The following is a 19,881-nucleotide window of genomic DNA, read 5'->3' as shown; positions in this document are numbered from 1 at the left end:
AATTGAACACCAGCAAGTAACAGAAAAAACTACTCAGTTATATAGTCCCAATCATAAAGGTTTGATTGCCAGTCCTCCACAGGTGTGTGGCTCTCATTCCACAAGTCAACTGCACTGCCAGCACTGACCACAAGAGGGAGCCTCAAACTGGAAAAAGTATTCACAACACCTTTAGGCAGTGATGCTTACCGGTGGGCACAGCAATGATCGGACGTAGAAGCAGAAGCAGCCGGGAAACAGAGTCTGCAGGACACGTCGCGGGACCTGTAAGTATGATCATAATGTTTTTTAATAATGTGGGGGTTTTTTACAGCCCCTGGACCGGATCTGTAACATGAGCTTCCCAGGAAAGCTCGTAATCGGGATCGTGTACATGATCACTATGTAATCGGTATGATCCCCGATCTTTATAGTTCGGGATCGCCCATCATTACTCATGATGAAACATATTTTCGGTCTCAGTGCTATTAGACAAAGCATTGAATCGCTCTGAGACCAATGTTATACAGTGAGGGAATGAACGTGTCCATTTTCTTTCATCGGGCCAAGTGGTTCCAGCAAAAAAAAAATCACAACTGTCACGATTTGCCTCTAAATCAGATGGCACATAACCATTCAAAAAAAAAAATGTAACCGCACATCTGGGTGTGGTTCGATTTTCACAGACTGACAGAATTGAGAAAATTGAGTATTTTTTTTTTATTCTTCTTCACACCCGAGAAAAAGAGATTCTACTCTGATCACAGTTTGATCACAGCTTATCAGAATCTGATTAGCATATACAGTAATTGGTCTGTTTTAGGGATGATTGAATAGCAAAATATCCGCTTCAATGGATATCCGATGAATAGGTCGCCGCTATTAGAGTATTTGCGAATATTCGATGCGCAATGTAAGTCTATGGGAAACCAGAATAATTCACGTCGGACTGAGCGGGAGAGATCGGGAGCGGGTGGGAGTGATAGAGAGAGATAAAAAAATAATATGCATCCTCACTTTTGTGCAGACTCCCGGGAGACATCAAAACACTCTAGGACCTGATGCTGATCAGCTGATGAGGTCACCTGACTGAATCACCTGATCACCAGGTGACCACATCAGCTGATTACCGGCGGCTCCTGGAGCGATGGGACAGGAGACATGCACTTTCGCTTTACAGCATTTGTACAGCAGCTTATCTCTGCTTGTACATTCACTGCAAAGCGAAATCGAAAGTAAACAGAAGGAAAAAAAAGTAGCATACTCACTTCTGTGCAGACTCCCAGGACACATCCCATCGCTGCAGGACCTGATGCTGAACAGCTGATGCAGTCATGTGACTGAATCACCTGATTACAGGTGACCACATCAGCTGATTACCGGGGGCTCCTGGAGCGATCGGATGGGAGTCTGCACAGAAGTGTATATTTTTTTTCTACTGATGCATCAGCTGATTGTATAAACGGCTTTTATACAATCAGCTGATGTGTCATGTGATTCACGTCCTTGAACCTGACACATCATCTGATCGCTCGACCCAGGACTACGGCAGAGGAGGGGGGGTGCTTTATTTCAATAAAGATGGAGTCACTAATTGTGTTGTGTTTTATTTCTAATGAAATATTTTTCTGTGTGTTGTGTTTTTTTTTTTTTTAATCTTTACTAGAAATTCATGGTGGCCATGTCTAATACTGGCATGACACCATGAATTTCGGGCTTAGGGCCAGCTGATAATACCCAGCTGGCCCTAACCCCATTATCCCCAGTGAGCCACACGGCACCAGGGCGGCTGCGGACTGCAATTCGCAGCGGGGAGCCCAGAAAGTTAGGGCCAACCTGCACTGCGGATTCCAATCCCCTGCTGCCTAGTTGTACCTGGCTAGACTCAAAAATTGGGCAAAGCCCACGTTGAGGTTTTTTTTTAATTATTTCATGAAATAATTAAAAAAAGGGCTTCCCTATATTTTTGATTCCCAGCTTATTTAATGAATTTTATGAAATAATTAAAAACAAATGATGTAGGCTTCACCCAATTTTTGTGTCCAGCCAGGTACAACTAGGCAGCTGGGGATTGGAATCCGCAGCACAGGGTGACCCAATCTTTGAGCCCCCCCTGCTGAAAATTGCAGTCCATAGCCGACCCAGAAAATGGCGCACTCATTGAAGTGCCATATTCTGGTGCTGTATCCAACTTTTCCAGCAGCCCTGGTAATAATGCGCTGGGTAATAATGGGGTTAATACCAGCTTTGTTTTACCAGCTGATATATATATATATATATATATATATATATATATATATATATATATATATATATAGCGACTGAGGAAAAGGCTGAAATGGATGTGAAAAGGCAGAAACAGTATGGAGACAGCCTTTAGAAGGTGCATGACTGCATATCTGCCCCCCGACCCCAACCCCCTCCCAATCATCCAATCATCCAAGATGGCAGTGCGCACACCACCGTGCCACCCCACATTCACTCTCTTCCTCTGCCATGACACATGCGACAGAACACTCCTCCCCGGGTCCAGCTAAGTCACCCCCCATGACCCCCCCAGTGTTCCCCGGTGTCTCTGTACCTGGCGCAGCATTGATGCCCTGCGATCCCTCCTTCACAATAATGCTGGGTACATGAGCAGAGAGCAGCTGTGAGATCACTTCGTGCTTTGAGAACGGCTGTGCTGAAATCATGCCTGGTCTCTCTCTCTCTCTTTCCATTTACACTGCAGCTCTGCTCATTCATGTTTCCTTTCCCATGCTTTACACTGCAGCTCTGCTCATTCATGTTTCCTTTCCCATGCTTTACACTGCAATCTTTGCTCATTCACTTATCATTTTGTCATGCTTTACATTGCAGCTCTGCTCATTCACGTTTCCTTTCCCATGCTTTACTCTGCAGCTCTGCTCATTCACATTTCCTTTCCCATGCTTTACACTGCAGCTCTGCTCCTTCACATTCCCTTCCTCATACTTTGCACTGCATGTTTGTTTCAAAATGCATCCAAAACGCTGCATTTTGGATGCATTTTGAATGCATCTTGGATGCATTTTTGACAGTGAGGTCCCACTCGGCTCTGCTACATCCCCATAGAGCATGGCTGGCTGCCAGACAGAGCCGCACGATCAGAATGAACTCAGATGAACTTCACCTGACTTCATTGTCATCGTGCGGCTCTGTCTTTGTGCCGCAGCCTGATTTGCGATTACAGGTGAAGGACTCACCGGTGACTGCAAATCCCCTGAGTGACTGAAGTGAGCCGCGTGGCCTTTTTGTCCTCCACCTGAGAGTGGTGGCCGTGGGTAACCTGAGTGACGTCACCGCTGATCGTGCGACTCCCTTCAGTTGCTGCGTGGAGCTGACAAAGAGCGGCGGTGTTCTACGGCCGCTCCTGTCAGCTTCATGTAGCAGAGATGAATGCGTAGTGGGACCTCATGGATTACGCCGCACCTGGAGAGATGTTTTGGGATTAATAAAGTGGTGAAAGAGGGTGTTTTTTTTCGCCTTTTATTCCAAATAAAGGATTTTTTGGGTGTATGTGTTTATTTTCTTTAACTTACAGGTTAATTGTGGGGGTGTCTCAGACGCCTGCCATGATTAACCTAGGACATAGTGGCAGCAATGGGCTGAGATTAACTCCTTATTAACCCAATTGCCATTGCACCAGGGCAATTCAGGATGAGCCGGGTAGAGTCCCGGGACTTTTGCATCTAATGGATGCGGCAATTCCGGGCAGCTGCTGGCTGATATTTTTAAAATAAGACCAGGCACTCCAAAATGGATGCAAAAAGGAAAATTTTATTCAAAATATAGACCAGTTCAAATATTGCAAGACGTTTCAGTCAACGCAGTGACCTTTGTCATTGGAACTGGCTATATGTGGAAAAATAGATGATCCGTGCAAAGGAGAAAGAGAGAGAATTCAGAATTATTAGTAGAGAATGGTGTAGAAATATTCAGATTTGTGATGCCATTCAGGTTACTCGTAGCCACTGCTCTCAGGTGGAGGATTTCAGCTGTGGCCGCAGCTCACTGCAGTCACTCAGGGGATTTGTGGTCACCTCTCTCTCTCTCCTCCCGACCGCAAATCTCCTTTCCTGGCAAAACATTAAAAAAAAAAACAAAAAAAAAAACAAAAAAACGCAAAACTTTCTTTCACAGGAATCCGTTGCCTTTATTAGCACACTATTTGCAACGCATCCGTCACATGCGTCACACAACGCACTGTGACGGATGCTTCACAACGCAAGTGTGAAAGTAGCCTTAGGCTACTTTCACACATCCGGTTTGAGCAGTGCGGCTCAATCCGGCTGTGAAACCTATGCAACGGATGCGGCGAAAACACCGCATCCTTTGCATAAGATTTTACATGCGGCCCGTCCGTTTTTTTCGGTTGCGGCATGCTACTGAGCATGCGCAGTGGAAGAAACCGCATGCGGCGGCCGGATGCATTTTTTTCCACATCGCGCCACATCCGGCGTCCATAGGCATGCATTGAAAAATGCGCCGCAGCAGCCGGATGCTGCGCGATGCGGGTTTTTTGCCGGAGCAAAAAACGTTGCACGCAACGTTCCATCCGGCCGCGGCATCAACTAAATCTGCCGCATGCGGCAAAAACCGGACCGAACGCAAGCCCATGCAGCACAATACGGCACTAATGTAAGTCTATGCAAAAAAAACCCGCAACCGGCGGCAAAAAAAACGGTTGCGGTTTTTCTGCAGAGCGACGTATTGTGCCGCAGAGCAAAAACCAGATGTGTGAAAGTAGCCTTAGCCGTCGGATACCGAATGTCACGAATAGCCTGTTATCCGTCAGATACCGAATAGTGGCGAATACATTTGCTCATCGCTAGTCTGTTTTTCTTTGATGGAGAAAACTTGGCCACCTTAGCTTAAAAATGTGATTCTACAATATTAGCTGGAACTTGGCAGTTGCACCACCCCTTTATTAACAAATATATAAAATAATAACTCAGTCCATTCCTATGAAGATACAGTGCCTTGCAAATGTATTCAGCCCCTTTGCTTTTTAACTGTTTTATTATATTACAACTAGTGATAGCGAATATATTCAGTATTCTTTGTTACTTGCACAAAATTAAGGTATTTGGGATATTTGTTACTAGTCAAGTAAGTTTTAGTATTCTCCTCATGAGTTACGAGTCCCCTCCCCACATGTTTGGTGCCTGTTTTTTAGCCACTAAACATGTGGGCATTACCTGTCAATCACAGTAATGTTGTAGCCATCATTATTTGTGATAATCAGCGCAAGTAAAGGAGACAGCTGGAGACTGGTATTCTCAGGCTTTAAAGTTCCATGGTTATTGGCAATCCCCAGCTTAAAAATACCAGCCACAATTGACATCCATTAGATGCACCAATTGTGGTGCTTTAACCAGACTACTGTGTGGCCAGTGTACCACAATCCAACAGTCTGGCAATCCTGCAGGGTGTTCAATGGAGTTTCCTGAAAGCAGCGAGGAGGTTTCCGAGTGTGAAATCCGGTGACCTGACTGTCAATTGCTGGACTGCTATGTGGCCGTGTCCCACAATCTGACAGTCTGGCAATCCGGCAGCGACCTCAACTGAGTTCACTGAGAGCAGCAGGTGAACTCTGATGACCTGACTGCTTGATTGCCAAATGTTTAACTGTTGGATTCCGGGACACAACTACACAACAGTCCGATAGTCTGGTAGCGGTTAGGCACAGAAATGTTAAAAGGAGCCTTTAAGGGTACTCTAGTAAGAATTCACAGCTTCCAGAAGTTCCAAAAGCTGGCAACTCAAGGAATGTTACATGTTCCCTTAAAGGCTGCCTTAAAGTTACTGGGTTGACATCTGCTGTGAGACCCGGTAACTGTGAGCTCCAGTAACCTGAAAGGTTACCAGACTTCTCAACGACTGGGTCTTGCAGCAGTTGTGGGGCCCTCAAACTTTAAAGGAGCCTTTAAGTGAGTCTTTAAGTTTCCTGGAGTTCCCAGCTGTTCGGACACCTGGAAGCTGTGAAGTATTACTAGCATTCACAGCCTTCAGATGTCCCAGCAGCTGCAAACCCCAGGACATTTTAAAGGTTCCCTTAAAGTTACCGGGTTGACAGCTGCCATGAGATCCAGTGGCTGTGAGCGCTGGTAACAAAGGTTACCGTAGTTCACAGTCACCTGGTCTCCCAGCAGCTGTCAGACCCATAATGATTAAAGGAGCGTATAAGGGAGCCTTTAAATTTCTTGGAGTTCCCAGCTGTCCAGACATCTGGAGGCTGTGAACTCTGGTAACAGGCTTTAGGCTGGGAAGGGCCCAATAACCATGGACCTTCCCATCCTGAGCTGTCTGCTTTATCTGCACTGGTTATCAAAAATGGGCAGGAGCACACATCATTTTTTTTATTATGTATTTAAATAATTTAAAAAAAAACATCTTGGGGGAGCCTCTATTTTTAATATCCAGCCATGATAAAGCACACATCTGGGGCATCAATATGCGAACAGTACAAAATATTTTAGACGAATAATCGGAACCCGAATATTTCACTATTCACCCATCACTAATTACAACCATCCTTTATATGGGGTCAGAGAATTCTGAAAAGACTAATATGTAGCGTTCTCTCTAGTTATGTTTTAGACCTCCTTCACACCTCTGTGTCTCCGATACGTCTGGTGTCCGTTTTCACATGTATCGTTGACACGTTCAGATGTATACTAATTAAAGTTAATAGAGATCTTCACACCTCTGTGTTTTCACCTGGGCCATGTGTCCATGTGAAACACCTGCGTAGCCAGGAGATTCACACGGAGACAAGTCATTTTTTTTCCCACAGCACGGGTCAAATAGGGCCATCACACAGATGGCATATGCGTGACATCTGTGTGACACGTACAGGAAAAAAAATGGATATTACTGTAATAAATGTTTTTTAGGTGAAATAGATAGAATAGATGAATAGATATACCTAGATATACAGTATAGATAGATAGCTAGATAGCTTGTAGAGCTATTTAGCATAAATAATGACTAATTAAAAAAAATGAAGTGGGCCCCCCAATTTTCATAACCAGCACAGGTACAGCAGCAGCTGCAAGCTGTAACCCTCAGCTGTCCCTTGGCTGGTTATCAAAAATAGAGGGGATCCCACCCTGATTTTTTTATTATGATTATATGAACAAATATTTTTTTAAAATGGCGTAGGGTCTCCCCATTTTTCAAAACCAGGCAAGGGACAGAAGACAATTGGGGACTGATATTTTTAGGGTGGGAAGGGCCATAGTTATTTGGCCCTTACCAGCCTAAAAATAGCAGGCCACACCACATGGCGCATCTACCTCCCATTGCTTTGGTGTAGTGGCAAACAAGGTAATATATGGGGTTGATGCCAGCTGTGAATTGTCAGCTGGCATCAAGCCCTGGTATTTGTAATGTGTTGGCATCTATCAAACACCCCCATTATTAATAGAGTAGAAATAAAAAAACAAATTACTTTATTTGAATTAGGCTCTTTTCACTATGCGTTTCAGTGGCTCCATCGCGGAAAACGTCAGAAATCCCGCCCCTCCCTCCACAAACGTGTTTCTGACGTATGCGCCGACAGGGCCATTGAGTATAATGGAGCAGGCAGAGCAAGTGTGTGCTCTGTCTTGCACCATTTTCGGGTGTATGCGCTTTTTGTAGGCGGACACCCGAACGTAGTCTGCTACGTCTGGGTATCCGCCTGCAAAAAGCGTATAGACCCGAAAATTGTGCAAGACAGAGAACACGATTGCTCTGTATGATCCATTATACTCAATGGCCCTGTCGGCGCATACGTCTGAAACACGTTTTGTGGGGGATCGGGAGGGATTTCGGACGTATGCCCGACGGAGCCACTGAAACGCAATGTGAAAGAAGCCTAAACACCACCCAACCACCTTCCTTGTTTTCCAGTTTATTAAAAATGTATTTAAAAAAAAAAAGTCCAACGTAATCCATAACAATGTCCCACGATGTTCCCCAAAAGCAAATCTGAAAGCCATAAATAGAGAAAATGATTAAAGAAATAAAGACAAAAGACACCATCATTCACTAATTTATTTCACTGCAAGAACCTTAATCCAAGATCTGGCATAATACAAAAGGGGGTCCAAGACTTGCTATCCCAGCCAGTTAAGAGCAGAACATTCCTCATTTGCAGTTCACATACTGCTGTGAGAACCACTGCAGTGAACTGAGATGACCTAATAAGGTCAGCACAGGTCACTGCAGCGGGTCACACAGTAGTGTATGAGTCACAGCACGCATCGACGAGCGGTGACAGTATGAGTTAACTGCAGCTTATCCCTAATTATACCCCATTTCCGACCACACCAGGGCAAAAGGAAGAGCCAAGTACAGCGCCAGATTTGACACATCAAATAGATGCGCCACCTCTGGGGTGACTGCGAGCACCATGGTACTTCCCACACAAAAAATATTAGCCCCCAGTTGTCTACTGTCCTTTGGCTGGTTTTGAAAAAATGGACCCTACTCTGTTTTTTTTTAATTATTTGTTCAATCAGCATGGAATCCCCTCTATTTTTTAAAACCAGCCAAGGGACAGCTGACAGCTGAGGGTTGCAGCCTGCAGTGCTGCTGTACCTGTGCTGGTTATGAAGATTAGGAAAAAACCCACATTTTTTTTTCTAAAATTATTTATTAACGCTGCTAAATAGGTTTTCAAACTATCTCTCTGTCTCTCTATCTATCTTTCTATCTATGCACTGCATCTATTATCTATCTCTCTATTAATCTCTCTATCTACTGTACCTGTCTATCTATCTACTGTATCTACGATCTAACTAACATTTTCCTATCATTTTTATGGCTTTTCACATCTTCTACACATAAAAAAAACATTCATTTCAGTATTATTAGCTTTTTTCAGGTATCGGTCACACAGATGACACGTAATCGGGTCACAAGAACATACGGACAGCACATGGATGTAACACGGGAGACACGGATGACACACGGATAGCGATACGGATGTCCAAAACGACAGTGCAATACATGCTTTTTTACATGGACATGTTAAGCTGGCCTTATATAGCGTATTATCATTATTTTTGTTATTCACAGCGCCCTCTTTATTATATAATCCTCTCGTTAGATATAAATTGACTACTGATAGAGCAGCATCTGAACCAGTAGACATGCTTATTAGCTCCTTCATTAGAAAAGAGAATCCGATATGTAAGGTACGGTATGTTGCTGTACATAACACGAGAGGAAAATACGTAATATATAAATGTGTGAATATAATATATATATATATATATATATATTGTGAGGTAGCGTGGTCGGCTGCGCAGCAGAAGACACGGGATCCAGGCATTAAGGTTCACAGCACACGGTTTAATGTCCAAAACAAAAGTCCACAACAAGATACATGTGCCTCTCCAGCAGAGAACTCAGGGAGTTGTGTTCACTCCCCCACACCCGGCACACCTGCCCTTGTTCCTGTTTCCATTTAACCCTTCCTTCAGCCTGTAAGGAAACAGCATTAACCCTAGAGTGGATTTACTTTCTATCATGGAGTGAGCACAACCGGGGCGAGACATACCGGCCGTCATAGATAACCCCGGTCACAGTCTCACATACCCCCCCCCTCAGTTCAAGCGAGCGGGGTTGAACTCCTGCCATCAAACACGGGCCGCGGGACAAGGCATCGGCGTTGCCCTGTAACCTACCGGCCCGGTGTTCAACCGTAAACCGGAAGTTCTGCAGAGAAAGGAACCACCGGGTAACCCGGGCATTCCGTTCCTTGGCGGACCTCATCCAGACCAGGGGAGAGTGATCCGTCACCAAGCGAAACTGCCGTCCCAGCAGGTAATAGCGTAGGGACTCCAAGGCCCACTTGATCGCCAGGCACTCCTTCTCCACTACGCTATAATTCCGCTCGGGAGGGGTGAGCTTCCTGCTTAAGAAGGTGACGGGGTGTTCCTCCCCCTGAACCACCTGAGACAGCACTGCCCCCAGGCCAACCTCTGAGGCGTCAGTCTGTACTATGAACTCCTTCCGGAAATCAGGGTGTACAAGAACGGGCTGTCCGCACAGGACCTCCTTCAGGGCCCGGAAGGAGTCCTCAGCCTGCGGAGTCCAGCGCACCATGACGGACTTCTTGCCTTTGAGAAGGTCCGTCAAGGGGGCTGACAGTCCCGCAAAATCCTTTGCAAACCTCCTGTAGTACCCCACAATACCCAGGAAGGCCCTAACCTGCTTCGTGGTCAGGGGTCTAGGCCACTTCTGGATCGCCTCAACCTTGTTAATTTGGGGCTTAATCACTCCTTGGCCTATCACGTAGCCCAAGTAGCGGGCTTCCGTGAGTCCCAACGCACACTTCTTGGGATTGGCTGTCAATCCGGCTGTCCGAAGCGCGTCCACCACCGCTTGTACCTGTTCCAAGTGGGTCTGCCAATCGGAGCTGTAAATAATGATGTCATCAAGGTACGCTGATGCATACGCCTGGTGGGGTTCCAGCACTAAGTCCATCAACCTCTGGAACGTGGCCGGAGCGCCATGTAACCCAAAAGGCAAGACAACATAGTGGAAGAGACCCTCCGGCGTAACAAAAGCGGTTTTCTCCTTGGCGGACTCCGTCAGTGGCACCTGCCCGTACCCCTTGGTCAGGTCGAGCGTGGTAAAATATCGCGCCTGTCCCAGCCTATCAATCAGCTCATCCACCCGGGGCATGGGGTAGAGATCGAACTTGGATATTTCGTTCAATCTCCTAAAGTTATTGCAGAACCTTAAGGAGCCATCGGGTTTTGGTATTAGGACAATCGGACTAGCCCATTCACTTCGGATTTTTCGATGACCCCCAGGCGTAACATTGTCTTTACTTCCTCCGATATGGCTTGTCGTCGAGCCTCCGGTACCCGGTATGACTTCAGGCGTACCTTCAGGTGGGGCTCGGTGACAATATCATGTCGTATCAGACTGGTCCTACCGGGCAGCTCGGAGAAGACATCGGGGTTCTGCTGAACCAACCGTCTGGCCTCTCGCCTCTGAGTCTTGTAAATGAGATAACTGTGGAAAGATAAGGCGCAAATAGGGTCTTACCCGGTATACACGTGGAAGTGGATACTGGCAGGTACACTCACCTGGTTCGGTTGTGCCAGTCACAACCCCTTTCAAAGCATGTAAATCACGATGTGATGGTGTGGGAGGCAGCGGTCCCGCGGTGATTAGATAATTCAAAAAGTGTAGGAAAGCAGGTTAATATACCGCGCCACACCACAGAAGCCAAAAAATGTTAAAAGTAAATCCCTTTTTCTTTATTTTCACAGGTCTACGCGTTTCAGGGACATATCCGTCCCCTTCCTCAGGACAATGTACAGAAAATACTATATATATATAGTATTTTCTGTACATTGTCCTGAGGAAGGGGACGGATATGTCCCTGAAACGCGTAGACCTGTGAAAATAAAGAAAAAGGGATTTACTTTTAACATTTTTTGGCTTCTGTGGTGTGGCGCGGTATATTAACCTGCTTTCCTACACTTTTTGAATTGCCTCTGAGTCTTGGTGAGGGCTTCTCCAATCCTTACTTCCGGTTCGTCCTCTCCGGAGTTCGCTGGAGCCGGATGTGAACGACCCGAAGAGGAGGGAGGTGGGGAAAAAACAGCCATCAGGCTTTCCCGTTCCTGCCAAGGTTTTAATAAGTTGACATGGTATATTTGTTCAGGTTTCCGCCTACCGGGCTGCAATACTTTATAGTTAACCACCCCGACGCTTTCCTTTATCTCGTAGGGGTCTTGCCACTGAGCCAGGAATTTACTCTCCGCCGTGGGGATTAATACCAACACCCGATCCCCGGGTTTAAAGGTCCGCACGGTGGCTTGTCTATTGTGGCGGCCGCTTTGCGCGGCCTGAGCCTCCTGTAAATGCTCCTTCACAATTGGCATGACCGCGCTTATGCGGTTCTGCATACCCAAAATGTGTTCAATCACACTTTTATGGGGGGTGGGCTCTTGCTCCCATGTTTCCTTTGCCAGGTCCAACAATCCCCGGGGATGTCGCCCGTATAACAATTCAAAAGGCGAAAACCCCGTGGATGCCTGTGGCACCTCTCGTATGGCAAACATCAAATAGGGAAGCATCATATCCCAGTCTTTCCCGTCTTTGGAGATCACCCTTTTTAGCATGGTTTTCAGGGTTTTATTGAAACGCTCGACTAAACCGTCCGTTTGAGGATGATACACAGACGTACGCAACTGCTTGATCTGGAGTAGCCGGCATAGCTCTTTGGTCACTTTAGACATGAACGGGGTCCCCTGATCCGTAAGGATCTCCTTGGGCAACCCCACCCGGCAGAACACAGCAAACAACTCCCGAGCTATAAGCTTTGCTGCAGTATGTCTGAGAGGTATCGCCTCGGGATACCGGGTGGCATAGTCAACGATCACTAGGATGTGTTGGTGCCCTCGAGCGGACTTTACGAGGGGCCCCACCAGATCCATCCCTATCCGTTCAAAAGGGACTTCTATAATGGGTAACGGTACCAACGGACTGCGAAAATGGGTCAGGGGTGCGGTAAGCTGACACTCCGGACAGGTTTCGCAGAACCGTTTTACCTCCCCAAAGACCCCGGGCCAATAGAACCTTTGCAATATTCGCTCCTGCGTTTTCTTGACCCCTAGGTGGCCACTCATCAGGTGTTTATGAGCCAAGTCGAGGACCCGCCGGCGATGCGGCTGGGGCACCACCAACTGTTCTACCCCCACGCCCCATATTTCATCTACCCGATAGAGTAAATCCTGCTTAAGAGCGAAATGGGGGTACCTTACCTGGGCACCGGGCAGCTGTGCCACCCCGTCAACTACTGTCACCCGACTCCGGGCATGTATTAACGTAGGATCCTGGAGTTGGGCTGTCCCAAACGTATCCGGGGACGCCTCCAACTCCAGGATGGGCTCAACCATCTCAGCCTCTCCTGCCAATACCTCTAGGGGTGACCTATCGGGTTCACACTCTGTCCCTATCATGGTGACCCCTACGGCAGGCGTCCCGGATTCAGGATTGTAGGGCTCAGGTCCCGGACTGTCCAATATCTGAGGGGACTTAGGGGGTCCCCTCCATAAAGTCCAAAAATAGGGCAGATCCCTTCCTAGGATCACGTCATAAGGAAGAGTGTTAAGAAGTCCCACCTCATGTTGCACCTGACCGCAAGGTGCTGTGATGGTGACAATCCCCGTGGGATAGTCTCGGCGATCCCCATGTATGCAAACCACCCCCATGGTACGTCCTGTGGCCTTTACTTTAGCCCTCAAGGTGGATCGCACAAGGGTCACTAAGCTTCCGGAATCCAACAATCCTGTAACCGGACATCCATTCACCTGTATTTGGCACAAGTGGGGCTCCGTCTCTGGGGAGACCAGGTCAGCGGTACACACCACCTGAGCATACATTGAACCCCGCCGGGTAACCCCACAATCCATGGGCTCCGTGGTGAGTGGACACTGGGCTTCCATATGTCCCACCCGCTGGCACCGCCAACATCTAATGGGGACGGAAACCCCCTTGACGGGTTGTCGTTTAGGGTACAGAACCTTCCGGACCTCAGGAATGGCGGCCGCGGCCTCAGACAGGACGGTAGGGGACTCCTGCACCGTTGTCAGCGGTGGGTCCTTGGCCCTAGGCTTGGAGGGGCCGGACCGACGGGCGGTACGCAAAGTCTCAGTGTCCCGTATCAAGTCCTGCGTAGCCACATGCCGCTCTACCAGGGACACTAATTGGTCCAGGGTACTCGGGTCACCCTGTCCTACCCACCGTTGAACGGTGACGGGTAAAGTGCGCACAAAACGATCCACTACTACCCTTTCCACCATTTGCGCCGGGCTCAGAGTGTCAGGCTGCAACCATTTTTTTACAAGATGCAACAAGTCATAGGCCTGGGAGCGTACGGGTTTGGCTTCCTCATAGAACCACTGATTTACCCGCTGAGCCCGCACATAGGTATTCACCCCCAACCGAGCCAGTATTTCGGCTTTCAGGGTCACATAGTCAATGGCGTCCTCGGTACAGAGGTCCAGGTACGCTTTTTGGGGTTCCCCCGTCAGATAGGGCGACAATACCTCAGCCCTCTGGGGGGTCGGCAGCTTTTCCCGCTCGGCCACCCGCTCAAACACCGCCAGGAACGCTTCCACATCATCCCCCGGGGTCATCTTTTGCAACGCTTGTCTCACCGCTTTCCGGACGCTGCCGTCGTCACCCGGTCCCGGGGTTGTTGCTGCCGGTCCGGCACGGATCGACTTGGCCAGGAGAACCATCTGTTCTTGGTGCCTTTTTTCCTGCATTTGCAAGGATTGCTGCTGACGTTCCAACGCGCGGAGCAGGTGTGCATTGGTCTGTTGCTGCTGTGCATTAGCCTGTTGTTGCTGTGCATTAGCCTCTTGTAGCTGTGCATTAGTCTGTTGCTGCTGCCTTAGTATGTCCTCCATGGCGTCGCCGGGTTTGGGCTGTAGTATAGCCGCTCGAATCCAGGACATGTGCTACTGGGTCACCAGGAATGGATGCTACACCTCACCGGCTGTCATGCCCGCCGATTCTCCACCATATGTGAGGTAGCGTGGTCGTCTGCGCAGCAGAAGACACGGGATCCAGGCATTATGGTACACAGCACACGGTTTAATGTCCAAAACAAAAGTCCACAACAAGATACATGTGCCTCTCCAGCAGAGAACTCAGGGAGTTGTGTTCACTCCCTCACACCCAGCACACCTGCCCTTGTTCCTGTTTCCATTTAACCCTTCCTTCAGCCTGTAAGGAAACAGCATTAACCCTAGAGTGGATTTACTTGCTATCATGGAGTGAGCACAACCGGGGCGAGACATACCGGCCGTCATAGATAACCCCGGTCACAGTCTCACAATATATATACACTAATAAATAAGAATCTTACATGCGTTTGTAAGGATCCGCTTATCTCAGAAAGTTCCCTACCGATTGTCCCCCAATGTTTCCCCGAGCCCCGTAAGTGTTTTGGTGCACTCATCGCGATCTACGCATGCGCGTAACGGCGGAAAATTTCAACTGTTCACAATAGAATAACAACCGCGCTATATGCTTGGTCATCACAATTCACGCATGCGCACAACCACGGAAAATTTCAACTGTTCACGGTAGACTAACAACCGCGCTATATGGTTGGAACCGAGGCGAAACAACGCCAACAGTATAGAGATGTAAAATGACGTAGATTGTGTTTAATTTCTCATCTGTTAAATGAGAATGTGCCACAGCGAAGCATGGCAGGGTATGTACCACCCCCGTTTCAGCAGCCGAGCTGCTCGGATCCGGATCCGCGGTGGCTCGAGGGGCATCCGGACCCTGGAGTCTCGCGGCCATTCGAAAGAAGGGGGGGTATTTACAGGGGGATTGATATACAGTAGTTCGTGATGCCAACCGTGGTCTGTGGTAAGATGGAGTACCACCGCTGCGGCTGGAAGTACCCGGTGGCGATGGAGTGGGCAGCCAGGTGTTTAACCCCTCCACGGGTAGGGGGGATGCCCCGGGACTCGGTGATGGGGACAGCGATTTGCCGCTGGGAAGGTAAGGGTCACTTGTGTACTCACTCAGTCCAATAATGCTGACACCAATAACTGTAGTAAACCAAAGTTCTGGACACCACTGCCGCTGAGGGGGAGCACGTTTGGGTCCCGTTCCTGTTGGTGTTGCCTGTTGATCTGTGACCTTTTCCCGTGACACCTTGTTTCTTTCTGGATGATCCCTGTAGCCTAAAACTAGTCGAGTCCCGCTTCCCAGTATGGCTAACTGAGGGAGCTTGCTCTCAGGGTTCACACTTGGGATTTCTTGGACCGTATTTGTGGAAAGTCCTATCTCGTTGCGCTAGTACCCCGATTTTGGAGCAGGTGGAGAGCGGATCTTGAAGGCTCCATCCTCGTCGGGGAAATTGTCAGGTTGCCTGAAATTACTCCCTGACCTAGGATCCACGTACCCCGTCGTTCCCTGGTCTCAGCCCGGTGATGGTACAAGGCCGCCGGTTGTCCTCCTCGACAGTTCTGTGCCCCTTGTCATGATCCCCTGCGACCGGGTGTCCAGCTCCTACCAGGCCCAGACTAATGTCTGTTACCTAGTAATTCCAAGGAGCCCAGCTCCTGACCTCCTCTCACTCTCACCTCCAACTCTACACTCTCTGACTGACTGATTGACTCCTCACACTCCTGACCTCCTCTTAACAAACCCCGAAGAGGGCAACCCTATTCCACTCAGGCCGTCCACTGGTGTGTGTGGTGGGTGTGGTGCAGAGTGTTCCCAGGATTTTGATTATCTGGTTTTGGCAACACTAATTGTTAGGGACCCGTAACCAAGGAGGAGGTGGATATTGCACAGAAGGGCAGATTGCACAATACCCTGTGAAGACCTGATAGGCCAGGGCATCACAGGTACAGCTAATAAAATATATATATATATACACACACACACTAGCTGTACTAGTTATACTAGTTATACTAGCCCGGGTTAATAACTGCTGTTAACAAAATAGAATGTATTAACATTCCCGGGATAGAATGTATAAATAGAATGTATTAACGCCCGGGATAGTAATTGTCTCTCTGTTTCTCTCCCATTCTCTGTCTGTCTCCCCCTCTGTATATATCTCTCTGTCTCTCTCTATCTTTGTCTGTCTTTCTCTTTCCCTGTCTGTCTCTGACTGTCTCTGTCTCTTTCTCCGTCTGTCTCAATCTCTTTCCCTGTCTGTCTATCTATCTCTTTCCTTGTATGTCTATCTCTATCACTTTCCCTGTCTGTCTCTTTCCTTCTCTTTCTCTGTCTGTCTCTTTCCCTCTCTTTCCCTGTCTGTTTCCCTGTGTCTGTCTCTGTCTCTTTGTCTGTGTCTGTCTCTTTACCTGTCTGTGTCTATCTCTTTACCTGTCTGTGTCTGTCTCTTAACCTGTCTATCTCTCTTTCCCTCTCTTTCCCTGTCTGTCTCTTTCCCTGTCAGTCTGTCTCTTTGTGTCTGTCTCTTACCCTGTCTATGTCTGTTTCTTACCCTGTGTCTGTCTCTTTGCCTGTCAGTCTGTCTCTTTGTGTCTGTCTCTTTGTGTCTGCCTCTTTCCCTGTCTGTGTCTGCCTCTTTCCCTGGCTGCATTGTGACATGCCAACATTCCATTTAAGGGCGTGGCTGCGCATTCTTCTAAAGTTCTGGCTGCACTGTGGCTCCCAGCTCCATTCGCTTTAATGGAGGCAGGTTTTTTGGTGAATAACTGTAACGAGCGGGGTTAAAATTTCCCCTCAAAATATAGCTGCGACAGTGCAGATGCCAATCCGGGACATACACATACACACACACATACACACACACATTCAGCTTTATATATTAGATATACACACACACACACACACACACACACACAGTATATACAGTATATATGTAGCTTTCTCGCCATAAACGTAGGCCCTTGCATTATTTCTTGCACACGGGCTCCAAGCTGTCAGTGTTTGCCTCTGAGTTGCCATCTAATAATCCAAAAAGAAAATTTTCCAAATCAAAGGTAGCTGACAAGTCCACTTTAAATACTTATAAAACCCATATCCTGCATGTGAATCTAATCAATTCACTTGAGCTGCAGCCCATTCTCTATGGGAAAAAAAACTATAGGAAGTCATTGTAGTCAGCCACAGTAATTTGCAGCAACTTTATGTGAACAAGAAAATGTCAACAATACAGGCCGCGAACAAGAGACGAAAATTAATATAACAGCCAATAGTAGTGAAAAGAAAAATAGCATGCTCTTATGATGTGTCATTTCAGTTTGTAAGGGAGGTTACGGGGGGCACATTATTTGTAAATAGATTGATAGCTTTTCATTTTCTGCACAATTGTGCTTTATGTCAAGAATTCATTCTGTAACTACCTGTGGCATTACATTGTTCAGCATGAATGTCATGCATGTCACGTAACTACAAAAGGAAAAGATGTATTAATTGGAGGCCTAGAAAATAATGCACATTGCGGTTTTCTATATGGATTCATGACTGCACTATATAAATAGATAATTTTATTACATTCATATACAGTACAAGTCAGGTTTGGATTCACCTGTCTATGCAATGGTTTTCTTTGTTCCCATTGGAATCTGCACATTGTAGATTCAGACTCAAGGCAAGAAAACCACAAAGAAATATATTTGGAAACAAGGAGTAAAGGAACACACATGAAATAATGTTAGTTCCCTCAAGGTAGCTCCAATTTGTGCTATTATGATAGCTCCCCACCCCCTTGGAATTTTCTCAGCCTCATCAGGTCGCCACCTTTAATGGATTCCAGTGATTTGTGGAATTATCGACCCTCAGAAAGCATTTACGTCCATCCGGTGTGTTTTGAAAATATAGTGTTTATACACTGATCCATAGAGTGTTGAGCCCTATTCCTCAACTATTGCAGAATATACTAATAACCACTGAAGTAAGTAAAAAGTAATGACAGTCCATCATGAGTTAAAGACATGAAGGCCAGTTAATCCATAGATATGTCTGTGGTAACCTTATGTGGTGGGCAGTAGGGTTGTGGTGACATCATTGTCACCGGAGTGACAGGAATGGGGGGGTGACTGGATGGGAGACCCTACGCTGACCCTCAGACTAAGTGTACACTAGGCTTTCCCTCAACCCAGAGGTATGCTTAAAAGGTAGCGAAGTCTGGGCCCCAAAGATCTTCCTGTCTCCTGTCCTTGTTCCTCATGGTAAAACCCCCCTCCACAACCCACCACCCAAGGGAAAGGCAAGGACAGAAGTAGAAAAACCCCATTGACAAAACTCACAGACAGGGGTACAAACAAAACTCACTCCCACCTAATACCAACAATAGCAAACAACAAAAGGTGTAAAGGAAGGGGAAACATAGAAAGGAAAAAAAAACAAAACAAGCTACCTTCACACACACACCAAAGCAAGAGACAGTGGTAGTAGCAGCAGCAGAAAGCACCTCTGTTGTGAAGGTCATCAGAGATGATGCTGTTCCCGGGAGTGTTTCTGGGCTCCCTCTGGTGGCTAGTGTTGGTAGTGAGCCTGATTTTGCATCTGTCACTCAGGCAGGTGTAGGAGATGATTGCTGCTTCAAGGAGCCTATGGAGTGCAGCCTGGGGGGATAAAGGAAGGCAGTTTTTGTTTAACCTTTGCTGGTGATAATTGTTTCTGCTCCATGTGAAAATGAAAAAATAGCAACAGAAAGAGGAGATAAAAACTCGTCCAAAAATTTAATATACTCACAGCAAAAAAGAGGGCAACCAGTCCAGTTAGCCCAGGCCAACACATCTAATGCACCAACAGGATGCAGACAAACCTCTCAACATGATGGACACTTCACAGGTGCAAGGTAAATTGCACACTAGTGGCGCGCATAGGGCACTGTTCACACTCGTATGCGCATGGTATCCAGCCAGCAACCTATTATCACGCCCTTACTATTAGGTTAGGCGGGTTACCCGGACACTACTCACTGCAGCACACAAGGGACAGAGACTCCACTATGCACGGCCGTATTAAGAGGCCCGGCTGCACCCCGTGTTAAAAAAAGGTGCAAAAAATATATTTCAAATATATATGAGGTATTAGTTAGTAAATTGGCCAATGTACATAAGCCCACAATACTCATCACGGATCCTCATGCCTGTGGGTCCCTACACTAATAAATATAAAAAAATAGCAACAGAAAGAGGAGATAAAAACTCCTCCAAAAATTTAATATACTCACAGCAAAAAAGAGGGCAACCAGTCCAGTTAGCCCAGGCCAACACTAACTGTAACACTAACACTAACACTAATCCTATACTTTTCTATCTAGCAAGCAGGGCCTCACTTTGCTTAATTCTATATCTACCATCTGTGTGTTGTTTTTTCTTACATCACCATCGCTATATGTTGGGGGCT

This window comes from Anomaloglossus baeobatrachus, chromosome 6, assembly GCF_048569485.1.
Source record: "Anomaloglossus baeobatrachus isolate aAnoBae1 chromosome 6, aAnoBae1.hap1, whole genome shotgun sequence".
NCBI classification, from domain to species: Eukaryota; Metazoa; Chordata; class Amphibia; order Anura; family Aromobatidae; genus Anomaloglossus; species Anomaloglossus baeobatrachus.
The sequence above is the reverse complement of the archived record's forward strand: the minus strand, read 5'-3'. Positions refer to the sequence as shown.